At 32.8% G+C, this 27,501-nt stretch overlaps 1 protein-coding gene and 1 long non-coding RNA gene across 3 annotated transcripts in view; both read left to right on the forward strand.

The window, feature by feature from the left end:
* Positions 1–27,501, forward strand: part of NOVA1 (NOVA alternative splicing regulator 1) — a 142,712-nt gene that overhangs the window by 9,567 nt on the left and 105,644 nt on the right. The gene's annotated exons all lie outside the window — the stretch shown is intronic.
* The window catches only part of LOC126650317 (uncharacterized), a 59,210-nt gene that overhangs the window by 7,005 nt on the left and 24,704 nt on the right, over positions 1–27,501 (forward strand). The window contains exon 2 of the long non-coding RNA XR_007631407.1: positions 267–343. This is a non-coding gene — a long non-coding RNA (uncharacterized LOC126650317). The remainder of the gene's footprint in view (positions 1–266; positions 344–27,501) is intronic.

Genomic DNA, 27,501 nt, shown 5'->3' on the forward strand with positions numbered 1-27,501 from the left:
CACTTGAAAGGATAGTGTATTTGGGACCAGGTTTGAAGTTAAACATTGGTAATATGATTGACCTGGGGTCATATGCCCTGTAAGTGAGGAAGGGATAGCCTTGTCAACTTATGTATATGAAAGTGGTTATGTGACATTAGCATTTGTTGGATATAAAGAAGCATGAATCTCAGACAAAATTTCATATTTACCTGGTCTTGTAGGTTTTGATTGTGAAAAGACTAAATAGCTGTTTTTCATCATTGATCTCTCACTGCATCCTGCAGGGCCTGTCATCTCAGCATTGACAGGATCAGATGAAAAATACAATCGATGTGTTGACATTTTTTTGAAAATCACTCAGGTAAGATTACTTGTTATACAGAACTACAGTGAAATTCATGGCTGCTGCTAATGTTTCACCAGTTGGAGCCTTTGCATTCTCAATCATTAATTAAATTAGATACTGAGGTTCTCTGCATGTTCCCTTTTTTCTATTTTAAAAGCACTTTTTGTGCCTTGCTCAGTGCCATTTAACTCTCTTGTAATTTCCCACATAAAGAGCTTCACACATTTGTACTATTTTCCCCCACTTCATAGAGTGGCACCTGTTTGCTTGAATCAAGAACCATAGTGCACACCTCCAAAACTCTTGGAAAATTTGTATGTACTTTTTATTTTCAAGTAGTGACTTTAGTTTAGATTCTTCATTGACAATATGGGGAAGAAAATTCTCTGTAGAGAACCAGATAGGTGCAGCAGCAATCTATCATCTTCCTAGTGTGTTCTAAACTCTGGTTTTCAAATTGTACATGAAAAATTACAAATATCTAATGGAATATACAGTGGTGGAGTCTTTTTATATCATAAGTTATTGAAAATATTTATATTAGGTCATGCACTGGAAAAGTAGGAAATGGCATGTGTCCATTAAGTCTGCTTTGTTGAGCATCCAGTGTGCTTATGAAATTAAACCTATATCAGAGTATATTCCCAAAGAGTTGGGCTGTGAAATGACATGGCTATGAGGGAAGGGGGAGGAAAGACCAGTTGGGCCTTATGCCAAAGTTGGAGCTTGATCTAACAGAGGTTTACAATTTGTCCCCATCTATAATCTGGTGTTAGGAGATGCCAGAGTGCAAGTAGGATAGCGTATAGTACTAGTAGTAGCAGCAGCAATTCAGGTGCTGCTGCAGATACTGTTTTGGCAGCAGTATTGAGCTGGAGTTATAGAATATTTATGTTTTATTGTAATCTGGCAGTCTACCAACAGTTTTCCTGAGGAACACAAAAAAAAAAAAAAAAAAAAAAAAGGGAATAGGTAGCTTTTTAGTAGTTTCTTGACCTGGATTTGAAGAAAACTGTGGAACAAGAGAGGCTCTTCCGGCATTCCGTCTATGCTGATTTTTCAAAGGTCTGCAATGAAACACTGCTGCTGGATGTCTTAAAGCTTTATAAAAATGATTTGTTGCAAGTGTAGATGTAGAACATGTATGGGATTTGTTTTCTGCCTTGCATGTGTGTGCACACTTCATTTTTTGTATGTCTTCTACTTACTGTATTAGATGAACACTTGGCGACTCTGTCAGTCTAAAGTAAAATTTGTGTTTCCCAGGAACTCCTTATAACTACATCAATTCCTAACTTTTGATTTTTTTACTGTGTAGTGCAACACACCAAAGTCTGCCAGTTTTTGTTGAGATTGCTCGTCATCAAGCAGGATATTACTTCCAACATAGTGAAATGCTCAGGAAAAAAAAAAAAAAGTATTAACTTTACAAAGACTCTTTCTCAAGGATATAAGTTCGTGTTTTTTGTGAATTTAGTTATGGTGGTGATGCCAAGTGCTCATCTAGTATTTGCACTACTTTTAACAATAATAAATTATGTATTTTATAATTTTCTCAGCTGTGTAGTTCTGTATGGATCTATATCTATGACTTCAACATAATACATTAGATGAGTAAATTTTTTTTGATTCATTAATCCCAAATAACTAGAAGAACAGTTCTTTCCCTAAATAGATAAGATTTAGAAGGAAAAAATTAATTCCTCAGACTTTAAAGTCAAAGTGCTAAAAAATACTTTTGAGTGTATGGAGAAATCTGTGTGTAATTGGTAGTCTCAGAAGTTGAGTTTTGTGTGCTCTTGATGAGAAAATCAATTAAATGGGCAGCTATATTTGTCCACCTTTAGGTGTCTTGTACCTTTGAAAAACAAAACCCCCTCAGTTTATGCAAATGTTTTATAGCCCTCTCGTCTAGAAGACTGGAGTAAATAGTGGTACCGAGGTCAGTGTTTGAATTAAACAATATATTTTTAACTAGGTAATTTTTTATTCCGTTTTTTTTAATGGTACTTTGTTGATAATTAACAAGATTCTCCTGCTTCTATGTTATCTTCTCAAATGGCTCACGTGTTTGATAGTACTTATTATTTAGAAGAATGTGAGTTTTTGATGTTCAGAAATAGTTCAGTTCTGTCCTTCACACTTTATTAGCTTAGCACTTTCCGATTTCATTGGTGCAGACATGAGAAGGACACAAAATTTCCCTTCTCCAACACATGCATGTGCTCAGAATGAGGAAAAATAAACTTCTCATTCTTTATTCACTTTTTTGTCCTTTTTCAATGGAATAATATGGCGTGTGAAGGACTGCCATGCTTTCAGTGTTGACTAGTCCAGGAACTTATGAATTTTCACTTTGTGCAAAATTCTTTGTGTGTTTTGTTTTGTAAAGAAGTCTCTGCTTGTAAATTTTGGCAGCTTTGTACTAGTTTTCTGATAATTTTTATTATTTATTTATCTTAAAGAGTTTGGCTTTATAGTAGGTTGGCTAGTTCTGATTTGGGTGTGTTTTTTCTTCCAATGCCAAATTTCAGAAGTGATGACAACTTACTAAGGGTTGTAATATTTCAGCTGCAATTACGACTTAGTGAACTTTTCTAAAAATATGCATATAGTTACATGGTCTCTTAAGAAAATGCAAGGATTTTTTTTTTCCTGTGATCTTAACGCTTTTGGTACTAATAAACCAGGAAATGTCTTAATTTGGAAGCATTTTCCATGTTAAAGATTCTAAGAAAACATACAGAGGGTTTGGTGTAAATTAGAATATATTTGTAGGACTGATTTTGAGTTACAAGATTTTCATATGGTCAGGTATGCTTACTTTGGAGGTACAGATAAGCTGATGATGGTCATGTGATATTTGAGTGTGCTTAAAACTAAAAGTATTTCCGGAACTAATATGAATTTCGTATTTGTAGAATGACCTACTTCAGTAGATCTAGAAAGAGGTATGATGTTGCAATGCTGATTTAGAGGAAATAGTGCTAGTAGTAGATAATCTACTGAATTATAATGCAGTTTATTGGTAAGCCAAAGGAAAATGATGGCATACTATATGTGAAGTGATCCCAGTTTGAAAAGACACAGATGTTGTATGTATCCATAAATATCTGGGAATCCTTTTAGGTAAGTCTCTACATAGAGGAAAAGATCAATATGCCTTAGGAAATTTGAGAAGACTTTTTCTCTGTGTACTGTATAATTTTAAAAGTTTCACTCTGCTTTAAGCAGGTTTGGTTGTGTTAATCTCTTTAGAGTGCAGTAGTTTTCATATAACATTTAAATACTGGATTCTAAGGGGTTATCACTTCCCCCATTTCTTTGTTCTTTGCTCAAAAGCAAAAGATGGGTTTTGTATTAGATTCCTTTATATATATAGATGTTTCTCCTAGGTAGAAATAACTTGTGTCATCTGCTTCAAGGTGTGGGATGTCTCCTACGTTTTAATTCTTCCTGTGAGGAGATATAGGAATCTTTCTGGACAAACCATCTTAAAAGTGATGAGGATGGTTATAAAGATATATTTAACCAAAAAAATACTGTGTGTATGCTACTTATTTGGGAAAAAAGCCAATGATTCAGTCTGAACAAGTATTTAACTTCAATTTGTAGTCTTTAAGTTATTTTTAGAACTTGAAGTTCCCCCCCCTACAAATCTTTTAATTCTGCATTTTAATAGTAGTTAAACATATCTAACTGCTGGAAAATGAGTAGTTTACTTCATAAGCAGCTTAAAATGAGTCTTTTGTACTTCCAATTTTATACTTGTTGTTCAGAATAGGAATTCTACCAGTAAAATATAGTCATCATTGATGACTTCAGATAGGTAAAACTTCCGGTTTTTAGACAGGGTAAAAATGCTTGGATGCAAGGGTGCAATCAAAACCTGATGAATTTTTTCCCGTTCTTTATTTTGCTTAAGGTCAAATATTCCATTAGAGGTGAACATTTCTCCAGTTCTTCAGACTCTTAATATATACAGTGAGATACAATTCTTCCATCTTTCCACTGCTGATGTTCTTTTACCTTCAGCAAAAAGAAATACAAATTCTTTCTTGCCTCTTAAACATAAGGACTGAAAATGACAATTTCTTTCCAATTTGCCACTGCCTCCCACAGCAGTGAGTGGAGACACTTGTACAAAGGCAGTAAAATTATCAACAGTTTCTGTATACAACCATTAAATTCAGGTAAGTACTGAATTTATGCAAGGCGGAATACACCTCCAGTCTACATAGTCCTGTACTAGTGTGTTTATTCATACAGATAGATTAATGGTAGTGTACATTAAAAAAAAAAGTCTGATTCTAATTTAGGTCTTTTGTAGAAGACTTTGTAGGGGTTTTCATTTTTCTAACAAAGGAATGGGTTTTTTTGTCTTTTTGCCTTTTTTTTTTCCTGGTGCTTGTCCATGGTAGTTAAAATTTTCCTCTTTTCGTCTGAGAAAGAATGTGTTCTCACATGTTTTAGCCTTGCATATTGTAACTGAACTTTTCTCAGCTGGATAGAGCTGTTTGAGTCTGTATTTTGAGATACCTTTCTTCCCATATTCAATTTTATTATAGAATGCTTTTCAATTATAAATAGATGTTTATCAAAAATAGGTGTATTGTACGGCTTACCAGTATGAAATACATTGTTTTAGAAGTTCCCGTAGTGGTTTTGAGTCTTTCAAATTTTAATGCAGAAGTGCAAAACTTTATTAACACCAAAAGCAGGTCAAGTGATAAAAACTTAGTGTGTATAATCAATATTTTTTTTGTAATTGTCTTATTATTTGTGCTTAAAAATATGATCTGATTTTCTGATCTTTATGTATAAATAGATTCAGATCTTTTTGATCTGCATCTTTATTTATAGTCTGGTTTTTAAATATATTTGTAAAACTGTTCAGTAATTCCATGTAGGAAAATGCTGGCTTTGTTACTGTATGTCAGTCTTGCTAGAAGGTCCATTCTTAGAGAGGAACACTAGATATAATCCAGTTTGTTACAAATCTTCTTCAAACTAAACGTTTACTAGAATCTCCTTCTATTTGCAAATAATTACTCTTGTTACAAGTGATGATGTTTTTCTTTTGTTTTGATGCATTTGTTTGATTTTAGTATTGAAAGAAATCAAAATTTATTTATGAAGTATGAAACTGACCGAATTATCAAAAATTATCTAAACAATTACTAGGAAGTATTCTACAAAGTTCTAATCTGAAGTGTTAAAAGGCATGGGTAAAATTTCTAAAAATAAATTCTAAGGATATATTTGCATTTCAGCTTAAAATAGTAATCATGATGTATAATTGTCTTATTTTCTTTTATTATACATAAAATGTTTTGACTTAGAAAGGTTGTTTGGACTTTTTATCAGGGGAAGACTAATGAAGTTTATATGGAAGAAATCAAATCTATTCTACTTTTCATTAAGAAAAAAATGTTTAAATACTTTGAGCTCTCCTGTATTCCTAGTAGTACAGTCATTTACACAAACCTGTATTCTTTTAAAAATATTGCTTTAATTTGTTTATTGAAAATAAAAATACAAAATAGATTTTGGTTTATTGTTCAGATTCATATGCCTTTCAGATTATTTCAGCAAAAAATGTAAACATTTTTGCATGTATTTAATTTTGAGCTTAATACAAACCTGTTTTAAAGTTAATTGCAAATTGAAGGGCTTGATGCTCATTTGAAACCAAAAAAAAGGAGAAGGCATTTCTTAAACTCTTGTATGTGTAAGTACTCTTATTATTTATAATGTAATTTATGTTTTTAGAGTAAGATAGTATGTTCAAATGTATCTTGATATTACCTGTTTTCTGTTGAAAAAGAATTATCAAAAATACCTCATACAATTTGTGAGAACTAAAGGAGACAGTGAAAAACGCATTTGGTGATGGAGTGGAATATCTCTACCTTTATTTTGTACTCTTGCACAAGAAACAAAAGTATTTGGAATGAGTGCTCCATAGTTATTTGCCTACTAAAGTGTTAGATGTTGGCACATTTTGATTTTATTGTCTAAAAATACATGGTCATGTTTGAATTGGAAAAAGAGAGATTAAGATTATGTAACTTTTCATGGTAATTATGTGTGAACTCTTTGCTTATTTGAGCAAAGAAACATTAAAAAAAAATCCCTCTGAACAGCTGAAGTGACACGAAGCACCAGCTGGGGAATCTGAAATCAAATATTTTGGGGCATGATTTGTACTAAACTGCATTTAGAATGTATGAGTCTGCAATAGTGATTGTTCTGAGTGAGGTCAAATTGCACATAAAGAAGAAACACAAGTGATGTCTGTCTTGACTGCAACTGATGTCTGTACACGTGCCATTTCACAGTATTTCTAATTGCATGTAAAACTGGGAGAATGGCTAACTGGATTGTTTTGTTTGTCCATTGTCAGTTAAGGCTTAATATACCAATAATTAAAGACTTGAAAGGAAGAATAAAAACTGAAAATACCATCTTTCAGAAATGTATTCTTATTATTAAAATTAATCTTGTCCTGAATATTTTAATAATAGGAACATTAAAAGCATTTCTAAAACATCAGAAACTTATTGTCATGTATTTCATCTTTTTAATTTATTTTTGTAATTTGTGGTGTACTACATGCTAAAAAGACTGTATTGACCTACTGGTATTACAAAAAGATAACATTTTCTGTTTTCAGATAAAACTGCATTTTGGCACATTGTTTAAGAACTAGAACAGTTCTGCACATGAAAACACAAACTGTGATAATTAGATAGTATGCCATATGTGGTAGTTTAAGTTGGCATATATCTCAAGTGGCATGTTTAATGTACTGTATTACTGGAATTAGTAATTTTACATCTGAGAGCTGTTAATTCTGTTATGCTCACTCCCTCTCATGAACCTGTAGGTAATGGTGGCAGGCCTTTTTCTTTGCAAAAGCCTGCTTCTGGTAAATTAAAACAGTTATAAACTCCTGCGTTTTTAATGGGATCTTTGACTAGTGTATATTCCTCATAATATAAGTGTTTCTAACTACTTCAGAATTCTATGACTTTTTAAAATAATAATAATAAATTTGGTATGGTCAGAATTTTTGCTGTAATGAAATGTCTGTAATGAAGAAGGAAACTCTGTTTTTCCCACATAGCCTTTTTTTTTTTTTTTTCCCTCGGTGTAGAACTTCCCTCACTTTTTATGTTATGGCAAAAAATATTGTCAACCCTAAGTGCTTGAGAATTATTAACAGTGGTTAAAATCCTCACACCCGGCTTTTCCACACTCTGTAGCTCAACAGAAATCACTGATCATACATGATAGAGATGTCAAGGGAGGAAAGCAAGACCTCTGAGTGCAACTGAATATCCCTGAGATGGAGTTAAATTTTATTTTTCATAGCAGCTTGTAGGGTGCAAGGTTTTAGAGTTGTGAACAAAAAGTGTTGACAATACACTCATATTTTAACTGTTGCTGAACAGTATTTGTACAGTGGCAAGACCTCCTCTGTTTCTGACTATGCCCCCCCAGTGAGCTGACTGGGTGTGTACAAGAGGTTGAGGAGGGTCACAACCAGGGGATAACCTGAACTGTCTAAAGCTATTCCATGCCATATAATGTTGTCCTAGCAAAACAAACAGAAAAAACTAAACAAGCAAATAACCCCCCCCCCCCAAAATAATGACAACAAAAAACCAAACCAAAACAAAAAAAGGAGTGGAGGGGGTTTTAACTAGTGTTTTCTTGGAGAGTAGCTGGGAAATCGTCTGTTCTGCTCAGGGAGATTTTTTATATCACCTGTTAGAATCATAGAATCACAGTTTGAAAAGACCTTGAAGTCCACCCATCAACCTATGCACCACCACTATGCTGTCCACTAAACCATGTCCTTAAATGCCATAGCCACACAAGTTTTTGAACACTTCAAGGGATAGTGACTCCACCACTTCCTTGAGCAACCTCTTTCAATGCTTTACAACCCTTTCTATGAAGAAATTTTTCCCAATACCTAATCTAAACCTCTCCTGGCACAACTTGAGACCATTTCTCTTGTCCTGTCACTTGTTACCTGTGAGAAGAAACTGATGCCCACCTCACTACAACCTTCTTTCAAGTAGTTGTAGAGAGCAATAAGGTCTTCCCTGAACCTTTTCCAGGCTAAACAACCCCAGTACCATCAGCTCTTTCCCATAAATTTGTACTCCAGTCCCTTCACCAGCTTTACTGCCCTTCTCTGGACATGCATCAGCACCTCAATGTCTTTCTTGTAGTGAGGGGCCCAAAACTGAACAAGGGATTTGAGGTGTGACCTCAACACTGCTGAGTACAGGGTATGATCACTACTGGCCATACTATTTCTGTTACAAAACTGCATACCATTGGCCTTCTTGGCCACCTGTGCACACTGCACAGCAACCCCAGATCCTTTTCTGCTAGGCAGCTTTTTTTGTGACCTTTTATTTTGCCTTCCTATTTTCCTTCACTTATTAAAATATTTTTATCTTGACTCATGACTTTTCTTGGTTTGTTGTTAATATTTTCTTCCCCCATTCTTCTGGGGAAGGGGAGTGAGTGAGCTAGCAGCTTTGTGGACTTATCTGTTATCCAGGGTGAGCCCACCACAGGGATTATTAATCTTTTTGTGATGTGTAAATATTTTGCCTTTCTAAAAATGTAGAAAGGGTGAGGGACACACCGAAAACTTCATTCAATTTTGTCTTTATATACTGGCAGACACTACCAAGAGTTAGAAAAATTAATTGAATTTACAGCTTTGGGTGCTGGTTTCTGTTTTCTCTTACAGAGGACTTTGTTGATGTGCTTTTAGGTTGAGTATATAAAAGGAATACAGTATAGAAGGTAATAGTGAGGAGTCTTTTTGGAACCAAATTCAAGTGAAATGTTAGAAAGTAGGTGGGAAAAGGTTCTCATGGATATTAGAGACTCCATTTCTCTGCTGTCCTCTGACAAAACCACAAAATCTCATAATCATTATTCTTTTAATGCTTTCCACCTGCCCTGAAATTGAAGTGATGCTTCCAATTCCAAGCTTCTCCACAAGAGAAGTGAAACCTTTTTACTCTCTGAAGAGATGTCCTAAATGAAACAGGATGAGAGTGACAAAGGAAAATGTGCCCTATGAGCTCAGTACCTGTTTGTATGAGACTATTCAAACAGGCTAGCAGTAAGGTAAGGCTTTTATAGTATAGCAAAGGGGACATTTCTTTTTCTTTCATAAGATAAATGAAATATAGCTAATAAAAAGAACTGCTGTCCTTTTTTAATAGAACTATTAATGGAACATGATACTTGTGCAATAATCCTCTTGGGTCATTAAGTCCAATTCCATCTTATTACAGGTAGCTATCATTCATAACTCCAGTCTATGGAAGGCCTTTTGAAGACAAATAGGAACTTCTGAAATTCCACAGTTTAATTAACACTGGAATTTGCTGCTCGCTCAGTAGCCTTTATTTCTAAAAGTATGCATGCTTTCTTTCACCAAAAAAAAAAAAAAAAAAAAAAAAAAAGGCAAAAAAAAGCTAAGCTAACTTTTTTAGCTTTGAGAAGTTCTGATTTAAGAGTCAAGTGACTCTAGGTGTGGTATTACATGAATATCTGATCAAGTTCATAAGTTAGTGTGCGTGTTGAAATCAGTTTGGTTGGTAACAAAAACTGTGTTGAAATTAAACATGACACTCTAGACAAGTTCACTATGACCTTTAAACCCACCATATTTTCTACTTTTTTTTGTTGTTTGTTTGTTTGTTTGTTTGGGTTTTTTTGGGGGGGTTGTTTGCTTGTTGTTTTTTAAATCATAATAAAAAGTTGCAGACAGAAAAGGCAACCAATTGCCGTCACCTTCCCTATTCTAAACTGAAACAATGAAACTTAAAGTCTAGTAGTTGAAAGCCTTTAATTTCCTGTTGTTAATCTCTGTTGTACACAGAAAGGCTGTGGACACAGGTATATAACCTCGTAACTAGATGCTATCACAACTGTGTGTGAACAGATCAGTGAGGAGTGTTTACTAACCCACTAAATCCTAGTGTTTACTAGTGTTTTATGAGTTTTGCCTCCTTCAGTGTTGATTCTAGCTACTCTGTAACCTCTGTGTGATTGCTTCTATGGTACATACTGTTGCCGCTACTTGGGCAACATGGAGCGTGTGTGTGTGTGTGTGTGGGGGGGGTGTTAAATTTGTTACAGTGGTTTTTCAACGGCAGGCAAGAAATCAAAGTGGTATCTTTTCAACTCTAAAATTTCTGTCCTATTTGAAAATACTTTCATGGGACGAGCTAGCTCTTTCTCTAGCTCAGTCTCAGCAAGTTTTAAAATTGAACCTTTAGCATTATCCACAGTAATCTTTATAAAGAAAGGACAAAACTTTTTATTTTGGATGGGTGTCGCATTCCTGTGCAAATATAATAAGTTGTTTCAGAGATATGTGCCCATGTATATGCAGTGGGGTGCTACAGCTTACCTTTCAGTTCTGGAGTTCTGTTATGACTTTCTTGTCATTTCATTATCCTTTACCTTTTCTTTCTTGTTCATAATGGTTATATTTTTGGTGTGACCCACTCTGAAATTCATAGTTTACCTGAATTACAGATTGATTATCATTCCTGGAAAAGGGACAAGAAAATGGAACTAGAAGGCAAAAGCACTTTCAAATACTTCATTCATGCAATACTCAGCTGTTTGATCTCTAAACTCCTTGGGTAAAGATTTGTGAAAAGTTACCAACTTCTAAATTGGAGTCTCAAGAAATTGTGCCACATGGGGATATTTTGTGAAAGGAGAAATGGAATATAGGGAGGATCTGTGATTGCTTGGGCCTGTAGTGACTATTGTTAAAGGTGAGGACAGGTTTAGCTTTTAGATATAAGAATTATTTGATTTTTCTAAATAAAAGACTTCTGTTTTAAATTAGCTTTTGTTAATAATACTTTTTTTTTTTTTTAGAGGTCAGTAGTTTTTTTTAATCTTAAACTTTGATTTGATCAACTTAAACTTTATGAATCACTTAGATGTACTTATTATCAGTCTGTAAATGCCTATGTGTAGTTGAATAAGAGAAGCAAAAGTCACAGTGTAATAATAATTATTGCTGTCTTGGTAGAGGAACTGTGTTACCCTCCTTGTAACTGAGGGGTCACTAAGTGTAGATACTTTTATGCATAACAGAAAGTTTGGCAGTTCTAAGTTCTTCCAGATTTGTGTCATAAGTGATGGTAAGATCATTTTTACAGTTCAAGGTTCCCGTATAATATGTGCAGTGTGAGATTGAGTATGTTTTAGATTTTGTGCCAACAACCTCATCCCTTACTGCTTCCTGAAGAAGATCATTATATCTTGACTGATTGTGTACCAACCCTATATGATTCCTATATTCTATCTTATGTAGAAATGCAGAAAAAAAATCTGTCCTTTACTCCAAGGAATTTACCTCCCCAGTTATCGTTTAGGAGATAGGAACAGTTTTGGAATTAATTTCATGTAGGAATGTGATCAGTATGTTTTATGTACACACCACATATATGTGCTGGTGTGATATTGCATGAAAATTTATAATCATGAAATAGTATCATTATAGTATATTTTTCTAAATTAAAGTTTACATATTTATTTTGATATGTTTTGTCATGAAAATTTGTGTTTCAGGTGGAAGCAAAAGTTAGAGGACTGGCTTTGTCCTTTCGAAGAACCTAAAAAAAAAAATAGAAACTTTCCAACTACTCTACATATGTGTAGCACATGTGGTTTAATAGTTACATTAATTTTTAGGTTTTTATCAACAATCATGATGAGTAAATACTAAGATGGTGCAGTTGTTTTGTGACTGTCATTTCATCTTGCCTGAATTTAAAAGCTTTTTTAATGATAGTTATGATAGATGGTACTTTAAAATATGTATTCCTAAAACTCTTAACTGCATTTAAAGATACTAATTTTTAAAATTTATGTGGGAATGGACTATCTTTAGATATTGTAACTGTACTGTAAGTTTTTCTAGAAGTCTTATCAAAATAACAATCTCTATTAATCCTTTTTTGTTTACCCATTATTTTTCTTTATCATTCCATAGTATCATACAAAATATAACATTTTACTTTTTAGAATAAAGCTGTTGTCAAAACTGAGAACTTTACCCCACTGAAAGTGGTGGGCATCTTATGCTCTAGTGTTCTTGCTTATACTTCTGTGTATATTTGTTCAGTGGTCTTTGAACTTTATTTTTTTATGCAAGAGCTATACTGAGTGGATTTTTTAAAAATAAGTTTATTTCCACTTGTGTCCTAAATTGAGATGTGGTATTTTTGGTAATTGCAAAACTACAGTTTTTAATGTCTCCCATCTCTGCTGCTATTTTTTAAGGACTTTTCACCCCTCTTTGGGAATATTAGATTCAATTACAAATACAGAATGGTTCTGAATTTAAAATTCTAAAGCATTTATTTCAGAAAAAAAATTCTTAATTGAGGTGTACATTTTATGTAGTTGGTCATGAAGAACTCTTTACTATGAGTAGGAAGAAGGTTATATAAATAGAGGAAAAATTTGTAACACTTAAGTCAGAATGTGAAGAACTACAGTAAACTTAGCCCTGAATATTCAAGTAAACAAGGAATTATACACTGCAACTCTGTTTCTTGGGGCGTTTGTAAGATTGTATATCTGGATGTCCAAAAAGAAAAGTGTAAAGATTCAGTGGATTAATTTTATTCTAAAATTGGTCTTTACATTTGATTATTACTTATTTTGGTTCAGAAACAAGAGCGGAACAGGGCTACCTTTTTTATTGTGTACATAAGAAAATGGCTTTTGAAAGTTAAGGCAAAACTGGTGTACAAAAAGTATATCAAACTACAAAACCATGGAAATATGGAAGGACTTTGTTCCTAGTTAAAAGTGGCACCTATAGATTATCTACTTGTCTTAAACACTGTCTTCATATTCACATGATACTACTAGAAGGGATGCCGTTTGTCTGTAATATTGTGGTGCTTGTGCTTCTGTACCAGTATGGCATTTGGTTTATATTATTTTTCTCTATTCTTAAGAACCAGCTTTCACTTCAGTGGTAGAAGCTACTGTTTTCTCTCATGTGGTAGATTAATACAGTTATAAATTAAATTTGACCATCTGTCACATTCAAGGTGTTTCTAAATTTAGCAATTATTTCAAATATAACTAGTGTAGATTTGATGTGACTAAAATCCAGGCTATTAACTGCAAGGATCCTTGTGTTGTGGTGCAAGAACATCTATCAGTATCTACTACTTAGGTAATATTATTTTAATATCCCATTTTAATTTACGTAACTTCATGAAAATGTAAACTGAAAGGATAAAATACACTTTTTGTTCCCATTCTCACAATACTTAGAACAGAAATAACTAATAGCTATTCTAAATGAAGTAGGATCAAATCTGAAGGTCTGTAATGAAATAAATTCAATTTAGAGTTAAAAAATTGGAATAATATGAACAAAGATAATATCCATTTTTATAGCTTCATATGAGATGTACTCACATATGTTTATTAGCAGGACCATGGCCTCTAAAAAAAAGAATTAATATACCTAAATGAAAATCAGTGAAAAGATGAGACTGCTTTAGGGAAACACAAAGTGGAGAAGAAAGGTGGTCAAACTGGAGAATAATAATTGTTATCATAGTCATTGCTCTAACTTTGATATTATTCATTGAGACTTATTGTGACCATTAATCTTGATGAAATTAATGGAAATAAATGATCTCTCACAACTTATATCCTTATAGCTCATTTCAGACAGTTTGTTGTCTACTTTGTGATTTAAAAGAGGAGAAAATAGACATAGGAAAAACTTCTCATGTATGTACATATAAATTCTGAAGTATTTTGATCTATACCATCGTTGTAAGTATTAGCAAAGAAGAAAAGAGTATAGGCTTATAGCATGGTTGGAAAGTGAATTTGTCAAAAGTATTATTGCTAGAGATTAATCAAATCTAATGGTTAGCTTGAAAACAGCAGTCAAACTCAATAAAATTCTTAGGTAGCTGTGGTAAGACATAAGCGAACCTTGATTTTATGAGGCTCAAAGGAATTGCTGATATATTTCCCCCATCATGTGTTTCAAAATGCTGGAGGTGGGTTGAATTTCCTTTTTGCTTGTGTTTTTCATCTGTGATTTTAAGTAAGTAGAGTTGCTGTATTTGGAATTTTTTGTCATAGGTAAGACATCTGACTTATTTTCTGATATATCAAATCTCATGGATTTAAATCTATTTGTTTTTAAAGGTATTTTATATAAGACATAATTCTGTATGGCATGCTGTAGAAGTCTACTTTTCTTTTCTTTCTTTTCTTTTTCTGTTGAGAGGGATGCTGTTTTTTGTTGTTCCCTGTAAAGGAAATTATTCTAGTGTTACGGATTAAAGACAAAAAAAATTCTGTAAGTCTAGGAAATCCCAGGCACTTTTTAATTTTGTACTTACAAAATATATCTCCAGAACAAGTTGTGAACATCTGTACAAAAAAATTAAATGCAATTAAACAGCTAATTATCAAAATCAAATTCAACTAGATTACTTGCTGCCAAGATTTCTCACTTAAATTATGTAAGGAAAAAATCTAAAGGAACCCACTGCATAGAGGTATTAACAAATGTGCTGGCGTACTGTAGTGTCTGTAAGCCTACTGATTCTTGTTATAGCTTTGGATTAATGTAAACTTACCAAAGTGAGTTAATGAATTTGTTCCTTCTCTTTTTTTTTTTTCTTTTATTTCAGAATAGTATAATTTATCCGGTATGGTGCATCTTACATTCTTATTTTCAATACAAACATTTCAATCAAGAGTATTTGGAAATTAGAACAAGCACAACATAATGTGTATTCTGGTTAAAATTTAGTGGTGGTCAAATTATGGCTGAAGATATATCTTCTAACAGATAGGTTTAATATTGAAACAGATTGTTTCTGTACAGGGTCAGTTCTTCTGATTAAGAAGAAGAACCATTTGCTTCATACCTTTCTTACTCTTCTTGAGTGTCAGGCAGTTAGTAGTGTTTAAAACCAGTGTTACCAGCAGACTGAAAGGGGAGAATATATTACTGGCTTTACTTTCAAAGTACGTGGATGCAGCATCTTTGTATTTCAACTCTGATTAAATGGGGTAGAGGAGAGCACTTGCTGTTACCTTTCTGGTAGTCATATCCTAAAATACACAACAGCTTAAAGACAAGTTAGGCACCAGTAAAATGTTCAGTAACTCTCCTTTACAGTCCAATATAGAAATAAATAAAATAAAAATAAATATAAATTTTATAAATCCTCAAATAACTACAAATCACAAGAGCCGTATATGCTACAGCTATGTAATTTGAAATGATTAATATATTTTTTAATTTTCAAGAGTTGGTCTAAAATAACTCAAATAAAGTGCACAAGGTATATTGTCTGTTATGTGCAGAACTTCCTTTTCTTCTCATTGAAAGCATACAAATAATCTCACTAAAAAGTTCTAAGTGTTTAATTTCTTTTTGCTTGAAACAGGGACAGTAATTTAAAAAATACTTGTGTTCCATTGTCACTTTTTATGACAAGAAAAATGAAATCTTTACTCCAAGTAGAAGAAAGATGAAATGTATGATGTTGTTACTTTAATTGCAAGTTCTGTTTTAGGTGTCTATGTCTCAAACTAGACTTAGAAGTTAGCAATAAAAGAAACAAAACACAGACTTTATAATGTTAATGAGGATTATTTTTAATTATGTGTAACCTCACAGACTAAAACTGTTGGTGTGTTCTTGCCTGAATTCTCATCTGATACTTTATTTATTAAGTATTATTTTTCAAAGACTTTGTCTGTAACATTGAATGGAGGTAATATTCAGTTTTGTGTTTTAGAGTGCTTGTTTTATTTAATTGTTAATTGTCATTGCCTTTGTCTTACCTTGTAACTGTTTTGTGATGGTTTTTTTCATTGAAACAGTCCAGGGGGGTGAGAATGATGTAGTAAAGGAAATGAGACATGGTTGTTATTGTGCATATGTGAGAAGTCAGCTTCTTTTTACTTTTGGTTTCTGATATGGAGGAAAGACACCACTGACAGTAAAGAAGTGGAAGAAGTGCAGAAAAAACTATTTGCTTGTGATGTTTCTGGTAGTATTTACTTACTGACTTGTAAGTCATCGATGAGCATACATACGTACTGAATGGGTAGTTAATACCTTGTTCTGTTAGCACTGTGCTGCATTACATTTAGTTACTTGTAACTTAAGAAAGCATGGACAGAATAGGATATTAACGATTGATTGTGATTTTCTTTTTATTCTTATTTTCGCAGTAGGTACTCAAAACCAGAAATAGATAATTACTTCAACATCCTTCAGGTATTAGGTGTGCTGTTGTTCCTAGTTTTTATGGGAGGAGGGGAGGCAATGATGGGGAACTGTAGCTGAATTTTACACAATCGCTGGATATCCAGTTTGAACTTGCATAGAATTTTTTTTTTTCAGGATGTCTACATTTTTTTTTGGAGTTCCATATATTGTTCATTCATGAATGGTTAACATTGTGTTTGCTTGACTTGCCACTTGCCAGTTAAACTGCCTTTTGTTTTTATTTATAAATAGTGCACAAAGTGACAATCTGTGGAAAGTTAAGCTGAACTGCATTGGTTAACATTGTACCAGAGTGTTCTCAGGCATTTAGTTTTTTTCAAAGTTAGTATTTATTTCTGAATGAGGAAATTCTTCCTTGTGTCCCCTAGGCCACAAAAGTTGGTCATGTTTGCTTGCCAGTGTTCTTCACTAAGTCAGATTATGTCGTCTAGTTCTCCCACTTTAAACTTCAGTTGTATACAACTTGGGGTTTTTTTTGGGTTTTGGTAGCTATCACAACTGTTCACAGTTTCCAAGAAAAAGAACAGAAGGAGAAGCTACGGTGAATGTTTAAAAACATGATGTAAGGTACCTGTACTCAGTGGATACAAGAAAGCATCAGTCAGAATAGTATGTAGCAGTTGTGTAGGAACAGGATGTATCGGCTGCTTCATGTAAACTTTTCTTTTGATTCTTGAGCTTGACTTATTTCAGTTGTTCAGAGAATTCTAATTTAACTACTTTTGATTTTGGAGGCAGGAGTGGTAGTGGAGGGCTGGTGAAGAGCAGAGATCTCACACTGGTATGTAGAAATTTTCTAAAGTATTTAAGACATGAGGAAAACATCTCATTTTTTATAGTTCTACTGGAAGTCACTGATTCACTTGCTGAAACTTGGAAGAAGTAAAAAAGAAAGCAATTGAAGGCAGAGATCCAAATGCTTTGGCAAATTGAAAACTAAGTGAAGTCAGAGGCACTATTACTTATAAATCATATTAAATGTTAGGCAGTCTTAGTTGTAAGTGAAAACCATCAGTGTTATTGTTAATTTTAGTCAAATGATCAAGTAATTGGTAGAAAACTTGATGATTCTAGGAATTTGGAGAACTGTCACTTGAGTTTTGTAGCTATTTTTTTTTTGAGAAACCAAAGAACCCTACCGCTTCTAAATTCATCAGCTTTTATTCTGAATCTTCAAATTAAATTGAAAATAAAATTTATGGTTCTCATTCTCTGGAAGTGTTCAGGGTTTAGTTTTGTTTCTTTTCTTTTGTGCAGAAAAGTACCACGTTGAGTTTCTTTCACATTGTTTGTTGTGATGTAACAAAACAAATCTGGTTTGTGTGTGAAACAAATCTCTTATAATAGGGAGGCTATCTTTAATAACAAATGTAATAGGGTTGTGGTAGTTGTGGCTTCCTGAGACCACAGAGAGAGACTTGTTTGTGTGCATTTGGTTTTCTTTTAAAATTTAAATGTACCACTAACCATAATTTACAATTTCCTAGGGAAATTATATTTAATATGTGGTTTAAATGTGTTTTCTGTAAATACCTGTGGTTTTAAGTTATCTCTATTTTTGGTTAACTGGATATGTTCATTTATTCAATAGCAGTCTTTTGGAACCACAAAAATGGAAAGCTTTTAGTTTTGGGTTTCTTGGTCTTCCCTCCACCCCCATGATTTGTATAATGCAATTCTTATTTTACTGTGCTCCTAAAATAAAAGAGGCTCTTTTGACCAGCATACTTTATTCAGGAGTTTAAATGTGGTTATTCGGGGGAAAAAAAAAAAAAAAAAATCTTGAGTAATATAAAGCCTAATATTTTAAATAGTGGATTTTAGCTGTTTAATAGCTTGTTTTTTGTTTTTTTTTAAACTCGAAACCTCACAGATTTTTTCTTGTATTAGCTGATATTCCATTATCAAAAGTAAACTGAAGATTAAAAAAGGTAATAAGGTTAAGAAAGGTATCTCTGATAATACCTTATTTCCACTTTCAGTTTGATATAACTTACCGCATAATCAACTGTGAACATCTAACAGTAGCAAATAAAATTGGTTTGCCAAGTCTGTTACTTACAGGGATACAATGGAGTTATACTTTAATTATGTGAAATAATTTTTTTTGGAAACCAAAATTGATTTTTCCAGAAAGATCAAAGAAGTTTTTTATCCTTTGGGCTGCCTTGGTCCCTTTCTTCACTTTCTGTGTAATGTGTTGAAACATCTCTGTTTTTCCTAACTTGAGAGTTAGAAGACGGTGCACTATTCTGATTAATGACTCAATACATTTTTTCATTACAGTTGTGTAGTCTACAAAATTAAACACTCAAAATTTCTCTAACAGTTTTCAAAAAATATGTATTTCTCTAAATGTTAAACCATCAGTATAGCAAGGAACTGTTTGATATATATATATAAGGAATGAGGAAACAACTGGAAAAAACCTTCCTTGGGGAAAAATATACCCTCACTAAACATTTCCTTTTGGTATATATTAAAACATTTCTCTTAGCTCTTTGTAGAATTTCAGTAGTAGCAATCAGTATTTTTAAGTCCAAAAGACCTTTCTAGCATTTTGTCCGCTATAGATTGCTGTGATGCAACCAAAAGAGAAACACAGAAGTAGGGAGTTTAATAGGTTTCAACTCTTATTTGGTTTTAATTTAAGTATTTTCTGTATATCTGTCTGCACAGAAGTTTGTTCTTTGCTTAGGTAGATATGTTTTTTAACCATGTGTACTCATGCAAGCTGAGCCATCCAGTTAAGATAATTCTGGTATACTGAGTTGCAGAGGTCTCTTACTCTGGTCATCAGATCCACTAGTCTGCTCTGTTTAGCACCTTCTGTTGCCTGGCCCTGTGCCGATGCAGTGTCCCTGACCTGCCTTTCAGATCATGTATTTATAAGGACAGCTTCTTTCTTATTTAAGCACTCTAAATAATTCTGGAAGATCACAAAACATTAAATATTCCTTTATTTTCATTGTCCATCAGTTTGTTTCTATTGAAAAAGTAAAATTCTTTTGGTTTCAATCAGTAGTGCTTTTCTAGCAACAGCTTCTTATCTTTTTCTTTGCAGGCTATTCAACGCTTTCTAATATCTCAAATGTCCTTTACAGATGGCCACCTTGTGGGTGGAGCCTATATATTGCCAAATCCATATAAAAATAGCAAGCCCCTGGGTGAGATAAGACAAAATCTTTTACTGCCCCATAAGACCTGGTCATTTGCCTCCCTAGAAGAGAAGCTAGTGGAGGACCAGTTCACCTTTGCAAAATCTCCTGGATTCCTTTATTCATTACAGTAAAATACTAAACTTGTCGACTTGTTGGTAGCATCTTTTCTAAACTGCTCATTCAGAAGAGTTTTTGAACTTCTCAGCAAGTATTTGTTACAAGTTTGAATGGATTTGACTTGGAAATATTGGCACAGTTTGGTTACAGTTGTAGTGTATTATGGTCATTGCATTCCATTGTTGATTAACTGTACTTGGAGTCCCTTTAAGAAAACAGATATGTTCTTAGATTTTAAATGCATTTTCAATGAAGAAGTACAATTGCAGATACTAAAGACGCTAACACATAGCCAAATGTTTTGGTTCTGAGTTACATGACAATGATGGTTGGCCCAGTTTTATGGCCAGGAAAATAAGACTAATTTTGTCAGACCATTAGTTTACTACCTCCAATGTGCATCCTCACTTCAGCTGTTTGCTTCAAAACATTTGTTAAGGATTATTGGAATTTACGAAGGAAGTCCTGCTTTGAGAATAAGCAAAGCAAGGTGTTGGAGGGGAATGTGGTGCACACTTCCATAAGAAAACCGCAACCTTTTCCCTCCTCACCTCGTACCCTACTCCCAAAAAACATGTGACATGTTTCTTTTTAATAACTTTTGATTTCTTTTTTTTTTTTTTTTAATGTAAGGTTTCAGAAAGTTCTTAAAAGGGAAAAATTGTCTTTTGGGTTCTTTCTAAGTTCTTAAATGAATGGTGTATGCTGTAACATCTTTTACAAAGAGAACTTTTCCTCCCATAGGGGTAAGGAGTATTTGGAATGTATTTAGGTTAATTGCAAATTAAAAAAAGAACAAAGTTTTAAATGGTCTAGTGGTCTGAATTAAAAAGAAAAAAAGTTTTCCATATCAATTTTTATTTGGTCATTCCTGTCCTAATTTTATTAGTGTTGCAGTCCTTCATAGAATCCTTTGAGAATACTGGGATAGCCAAGACCTCAATTTCTAATTCAGGGAATTGTGTCAGACGTTCCCCTTCTGTTCTTACTGAGGTTTTTTGGGTTTAGTTGTTTGTTAAGCCTACTTTCCTTAGGTGAAGGAGGTTTATGAGACTGTGGTATGCCCTTTCTGGTCCCTTCTGACCTGTTTGCTCATTTCAACCATACAGAAGGATTTGGGTTTCAAAGATTTATTGAATTTTTTTTTTTTTTTTTTTAAGATCTCCCTTGCTTTGTGAAAATTGGCAGCAGTTTGCCAGTTGGGAGAAAAAGCCATTAAAAGGGCTTCAATGAAGCAAAGGCTTCACTGTTGAGTTTTACTGTATTGCATAAGTATCTCAAATGAAAGAAAGATTTCTTGAGCCATCCTCAGCTTCAGCATCTAGAGGTATTATCTTTAATATCAATCAAATACTTTAATACTTTAGTAAAGAATAATGACTAAGTTGCTTTACCTTGCATGTCTCATGTGTTTCAGGAATTCTTCATAAGTAGATACTTTTGGGATTTTTTGTTTGTTTGTCTATTTTCAGAGATTAAATTTTATCTGGAAATTCAAGCAAACATAAATCAGAGAAGCAAAATTAAGATCTTTGTTTTTGATTATAAATACCTTGTTCCTACAAGATAGAAACAAAAATCCCTTTAAAGTCTATTACATTTGCTATTTTAAAATAGCATAACCTTTATAGCCAAATGCCTGCCTTGAATACATTATCATAGTAATATTCATTCTTTAAGTTAGAAACCATTATTAGTCACAGGGTTATTCATGTGTGTTCTGTTAGTAGGTAATCTGTGTCCAGCTAACCCAGAAATGTTAAATATAGTTCTACCTTTTACAATAGCCTTTAATTGCTGAATCATTAAGGAGCGTGATTAAATATACAAGGTATTTCAGACACCACCTTGTAAAGAATTTTGTATAGGCCTATAGTATTTTTTTAGGTAGATGCTATGGGTGTCTGTTTTCAGTCTCTATGCTTGAGGATTACTTTCTTAGTTAATATTGCTTATAATAATATTATAATAAATTCCCATATTTTGGTTTCTCTAAGCTAGACTTGTTTGGACAGCAATAACATGCTGTAATAATTTGGTGATTTTTCTAGTTCTTAGTTAAATATAATTTGATGTGCATGTGTAGCATGAAACCATTTTATACATTGCAGAATATAATCTGAAAAATAAAAAAGAATGAAAAAAATCCCTTTTCTCCCAGTTTATATTAGGTAAAATATGCTCTCCTTCTTTTTAGCTGTTCTTTCTATATGGAATGCATTTCATTAGAATTTCATATTTTTAGTTTTTCTTTATTTTAACCTCTAGAGGTTCTAAATAGATTCATATCTATTTATAATTTTGTATGTAACCTATATTTTTAAGCATTCTTTTCTCTTATTTATACCAAACTAGAGATACTGGTTTAAAGAAAATGAGAATGTCAGTGGTGAAGGTATTTGTTAGGGGAAGATTTACCCATACAAATTTTGAAAAAAAAAATCATATCTTTCTGAAAAAAAGGACAGTTCTATTTCTCTGTGATTGTGTGTGCTTCCCTGCTACAGTTGCAGATATTTTGAATATGATCTTTCTTCCTCTACCATCCGACTTCTTTCTGCAGAGTCGTGCAGTGAAGTCATAATCCTGTGTTTCACATCCATCTGTTACCATAGAAATGATTGTAATAACCTAAATTTAGCATGATGTCTCTCCTGCAGGATCAAGCAGGAGGATTGAATGGGTTGTATGTGAAAGTATCTCTGTGAAAATCAGAATATATTAGCAAAATCTAAATACTGTGATAAATTAACATGAAAAAAAAGAGGAACATCTCAAGTAAAACATATATTGTGCTCCTTTTAGTTATTTAAGTCATCATATATGTAATCTGCGACATACCATGCAAACTTAATGTCAGTAATTCATTTTTTGTCCTATCAAGAGCTAATACAACACACAAGATTCACTGAAATATGCATATGTTAATAAAAAAAAATTAGTTTTTGAGATTATTATCAGAATGTTTACCATGGTCTGTATGTATTAAAAAGTAAAGGAATGAGCTTAGAATTTACTATGAAAGTGACAGTTTATTTTCATGTTTAAAAATGCAAATGGAACTTCTAAAAAGTTTTTTCTAGAAATAGAGTAGAAATAAATTTTCACTTCTGTGAAGAAACACAGTTTCTCATTTTTTGTTGAAAGCAGAGAGTGCTTTATTGCATAGCTTAAATCCTGTCTTACTACATTTATGTTGTTAGATAGATCCCCTTTCACAGAATTCTACCATTGTTACGTGTGTTTCTGTCTCAAAGAAAGATTAAAAGAGAATGTATTATAAATGTCTAGGATAGCTGCATAACCAAAACTTTGAAATTAGGAAATGTTGACACTACCGTCTATATAAAATCACCATGCAAAATCTATTGAATGGATTATCAGGTTCTGTTATAAACACAGGATTCCAAGACTTTCCTATAAAGGATGATCTTTGGTCATCTGATGACCACCTAGTTAAAATATGTTGTTTTGTGACTGACAAGCAAGCAGCTGCATGAATTATTTACTTCATGTTACTTCATGTTATTGTTACTCTAGAAAACAGGATTGCTAACTTCCTTGTGGTCCTCACGGAGTATTTCATCTACATACATTATTTGAATCACTCTCTAGGGTTGAAGCATTAATATTCTCATTTCACAGATAGATTAGGCACAGAGGGATTCACCTCAAAAGTATCTGTTAATTTTGAGTGGGATGTTTGAGTTATTTACAAAATAATTTTTTAAAGTACTTTGTATTTAGTATTATATAACACAAAATATGTTCAAACCAGAGCTCTCATTAAAGTGGTTAAATGATTAATGCTAAAATTTTATATAAAATAGACCTTAAGATGTCAAATCAAAAACTCAGTGAACAGGTTCTCCCCTTCCTCTTTCCCCTCTTTCTCCTTCTGCACCCTTGAATGTGTTTTCACTGTTACTTTCCCTCCTGTAGGAAGAATAAATCTGCTTTTAAAGGGAAACTTTTTTTGCAATTTTACTTCCTTGTTCTGTGCATACATTTCAAATTTTCAGCAAATCAGGCAAGATATTCTGTTACCATACCTGAAAGATACATAATGATTACTTAGTGCTTTGCTGGTAAACTTACTCCCAAGCAGTAGTGGGTCAGAAAATAGCACATAAAGCTAAAGAAACCTGGTTTGTTAGTTTTTTTACATGAACTAAGAATATATATTTCTGATTTTAAGATTATTTTAAAAACTTTTCATGCTGTGATCCATATCCCTGCAAAATAGTGGTTCATGGCTCACCATCTTCATTGATTTAAGTATGTCAAATCAAAGGAAATCGAAGCTGTTGTTCTGTGGAAATGTTTGGGTTTGGGTTTTTTTTAAGAGGGATTGGTTTTGGTTTGTTTTCCATACTATGTCATAAGTCTGACCACATTTTCAGGAGGTAGAACATAAAAAGCATCAGAAGCTTTTATGCTTTGTTGGTGGAGAACTGGTGCTGCAGACAGAATATTGACATTTTCTTGATAATTGTTTTATTTCACTGAAAAATAGAAGTTAGGTAAGAGAAATATTGTAATTTTTTTCTTTTATACATGTAGGGAAAAACAGTAGTAGCTTTTTCCTTTATAATGTTAAAACTGGTACTGGATATTCTCCTACTTATCAGATGTGCTTAAGTCAGCTGTAAGAAAATTATGTCATCTTTTGATGCTTTGTTATGACTGTAGCTCTTGTGTATTTGAACCAAAAGTGTTAAGATTTGATGAAATACCTTTTCCTTAGAAGTTGTCACCTTTTCACTTCCCTGCTAGAAATCCTCATTGCAGTAAATGATGTAAATTTTTATTTTTATTTTTTTAATTTCTGTGTTCAATTTCTTTACATTTTTATTTTTTTATAAATTTTTTATGATGTTTTAAATAATTTGTGTGACTGTTCTTTATTGGTTTAAGCAACAGTCCCTTGGAAATGAGTAAGTGAAGGTGTAAAGCTATGGTAATTTGTATAGTACTGCCGCTGATTAAATGTGTTAGACAGTCTTCTTATTTTTAAGTTAGGTGATAATACAGTGTATTTGCAAAGTATTATATAAAAGTACAGAACAAAGGAAGTATTATATGGTTCATGAACTTGTGTTGGAATAATAATCAAACAGACAATTTGTCTTGACTTTTATTTTAAGAATTACTGCAATAAAGACACATTTTTTTAAATTAGCTCACAGTGTTTTTGAAAAGCAATCAGTTAAAGAAAGGTAAATATCTCTGATGTAGATATTGCATTTTCTGTAATAAAATGAAAAATTTATATATTTTATGCCTTTGAATATTCTTTTTCATGAATAGATGTAAATGAAAATGTATCAAAAGCTTTTTTTTTTAAAGTTTGTGAATGCAATGTAATGGTGTTAATGTAATTAGAACAGATATTTGTCTCAAATGTAAAGAAACTTAAGTGATTATCAGCACAAGTGTTGCATATTAATATCAACAATAGTTGCTTTTCTTCAATGGCTACAGCTATACTAAACCATATTTTTCTAAATTACAGGTGTTTATGCTTTAAAAGCAACTTCACCTGCTTTGATGGAGTTTGAGGTTCCTAGTCCAATGTAATTTAGTTTGCAGCTGAAATTACTGGATGATGTTCATTAAGAAATCAATTATAAAAGTGGGAATATAAAGGCAGCTAACTATGTCTTTTGTGTTGGGTTTTTTTTGCTTGTTTTTTTTTTTTAATTAGGCTTGAACAAGGGTTATTTCCTTTGATTCTGCATTTGTATATTTTTCACTTTTCAGGTAAGCTGTTATTTCTCTTCCTCCCTCTCACTTGAAAACCAGCATTTTATTAACATTTTAACCACTCCTCATACTCTGTCGTTGCATCATACAGGTAAGTTGCTTACCCCTTAAATAATTCAGATGGTGTCTTCTAAATACAATATGCATGGCTTGTTGTCATGCTGTGGTAGACACTTCTTATGAAGTTCAAGTGAACTGCGTTTTTAGTCAACTTAATTATTGGATTTTAGCAATTTCAGGAGATCATACTGAACAATGAGGGTTCATGAAGAAGTTTGATGTATTTTTAGAGAGTTTTAAATTTCAGGTTTGTACTCCACTGTAGTGTAAAGGCAGCTAAAAGTAAAATATAGAAATTCAGCTTGTGACCAAATATAATCTAACGTAGCACATCTCTTATGTTACTGCTTTTATATATTGGTAAGAATACATGCAACTATCAAATTGAGAGGTCATGTAAATGCTGATTAATGGCTTAGAACATAATAATAATTCAGCTTTAGTGTTGTAGTATATTGTCTAGACACTTGTATCAGAAGGGTCAAGTGGTGTCCATCAATTACTAGAAAGTATTCTCAACTTATAATAACTGGAATTTAAGCAGATTGACATGTACTGTCTTACTGCTAGAGCCTTATAGTATGGTAATAGAGTATGCTTGCTGGTGGTAGATAATAATAGTATGGGAGTGATACAACTATATATAAAATGTGCAACTCAGAAAATATTCTGGAATTTTAGTTCCTTAGTTATATACATTGGGAAGCCTGATTGAGTTTGTTGTAGTTCCATTAGGCTTTTCTTTGAGAGAATTGGTTTCATGGAAGGCAAAAAACAAACTAATTACAGTGAGCATCTAGTCCAACCCTTCAGTGAAACTTATATATGTCTGGATAGATGGTTGGTTTAGGAGCTCAAGTGCATCACTGAGTGCTTCAGGTTTCTCTAGATACACTACTTCCATTTGAAGAGTTTAAACAAGATAAATGGATTGACGCTGAATACTGAGGATCTGACAACTTTTGCTTCAAAGGAACTTGCAGAACATTCTTGCTCTTTCTCACAGAGGTTATAGAGAAACACATAATAAAAGTTTTTATTCAATTAATTAGACCATCTATTTAGTCAAAGAGGTAATGAAATAAGACTTAATTTTGCCATTCTAAACCCCTGAAAATTAACTGAAAAATGAGTAAATAAGGTTGTAGGGTTTAGGTCTTGTCTATGAGGAGTCTAAAAGTATTTTACCTAGGTAAGAAAACATAGATATTACTGTGGAAAACTGTAGGTGTTTTCAGAAATGGATGAGGGGAATTTAAAATAACCTGTGTTGTCTTTAGTAGAAAGTCAAGTGATCAATTTCTGATTTAATTGTGGTGAGAGATTCGTATCTGTATTACATCTTCCAGCAAGAGACATACAAAGGACAGTCAGCAACACAGGCGAAGTAAAAGGAGAATCTCTGTCTGCCTAAATAGGACACTCTCTTATCTAATGTTTTCTTTTAAACATGGACTGGGTTTGCTATTTTGTTTGTTTTCTTTCACTTTTGAAGATTCTGAAAGTAGATATTGAATAAATCAAACTCTTACACAGAAATATTTTCTGAACATAGTGGTATGTATAAAGCTTTTACTCTCTCTGAGTGTTATGACAAATTCTGTATACCAACTGTGTGAGGATGTTTATATGTAACTTAATATCCTACATAATATCCTAGCAACTAGAAATGTGTGTGTTAAAGGCAAGTGTAGCTAGTT

Source organism: Myiozetetes cayanensis, unplaced genomic scaffold, assembly GCF_022539395.1.
Source record: "Myiozetetes cayanensis isolate MyiCay16 unplaced genomic scaffold, myiCay2020 scf6-25, whole genome shotgun sequence".
NCBI lineage: Eukaryota > Metazoa > Chordata > Aves > Passeriformes > Tyrannidae > Myiozetetes > Myiozetetes cayanensis.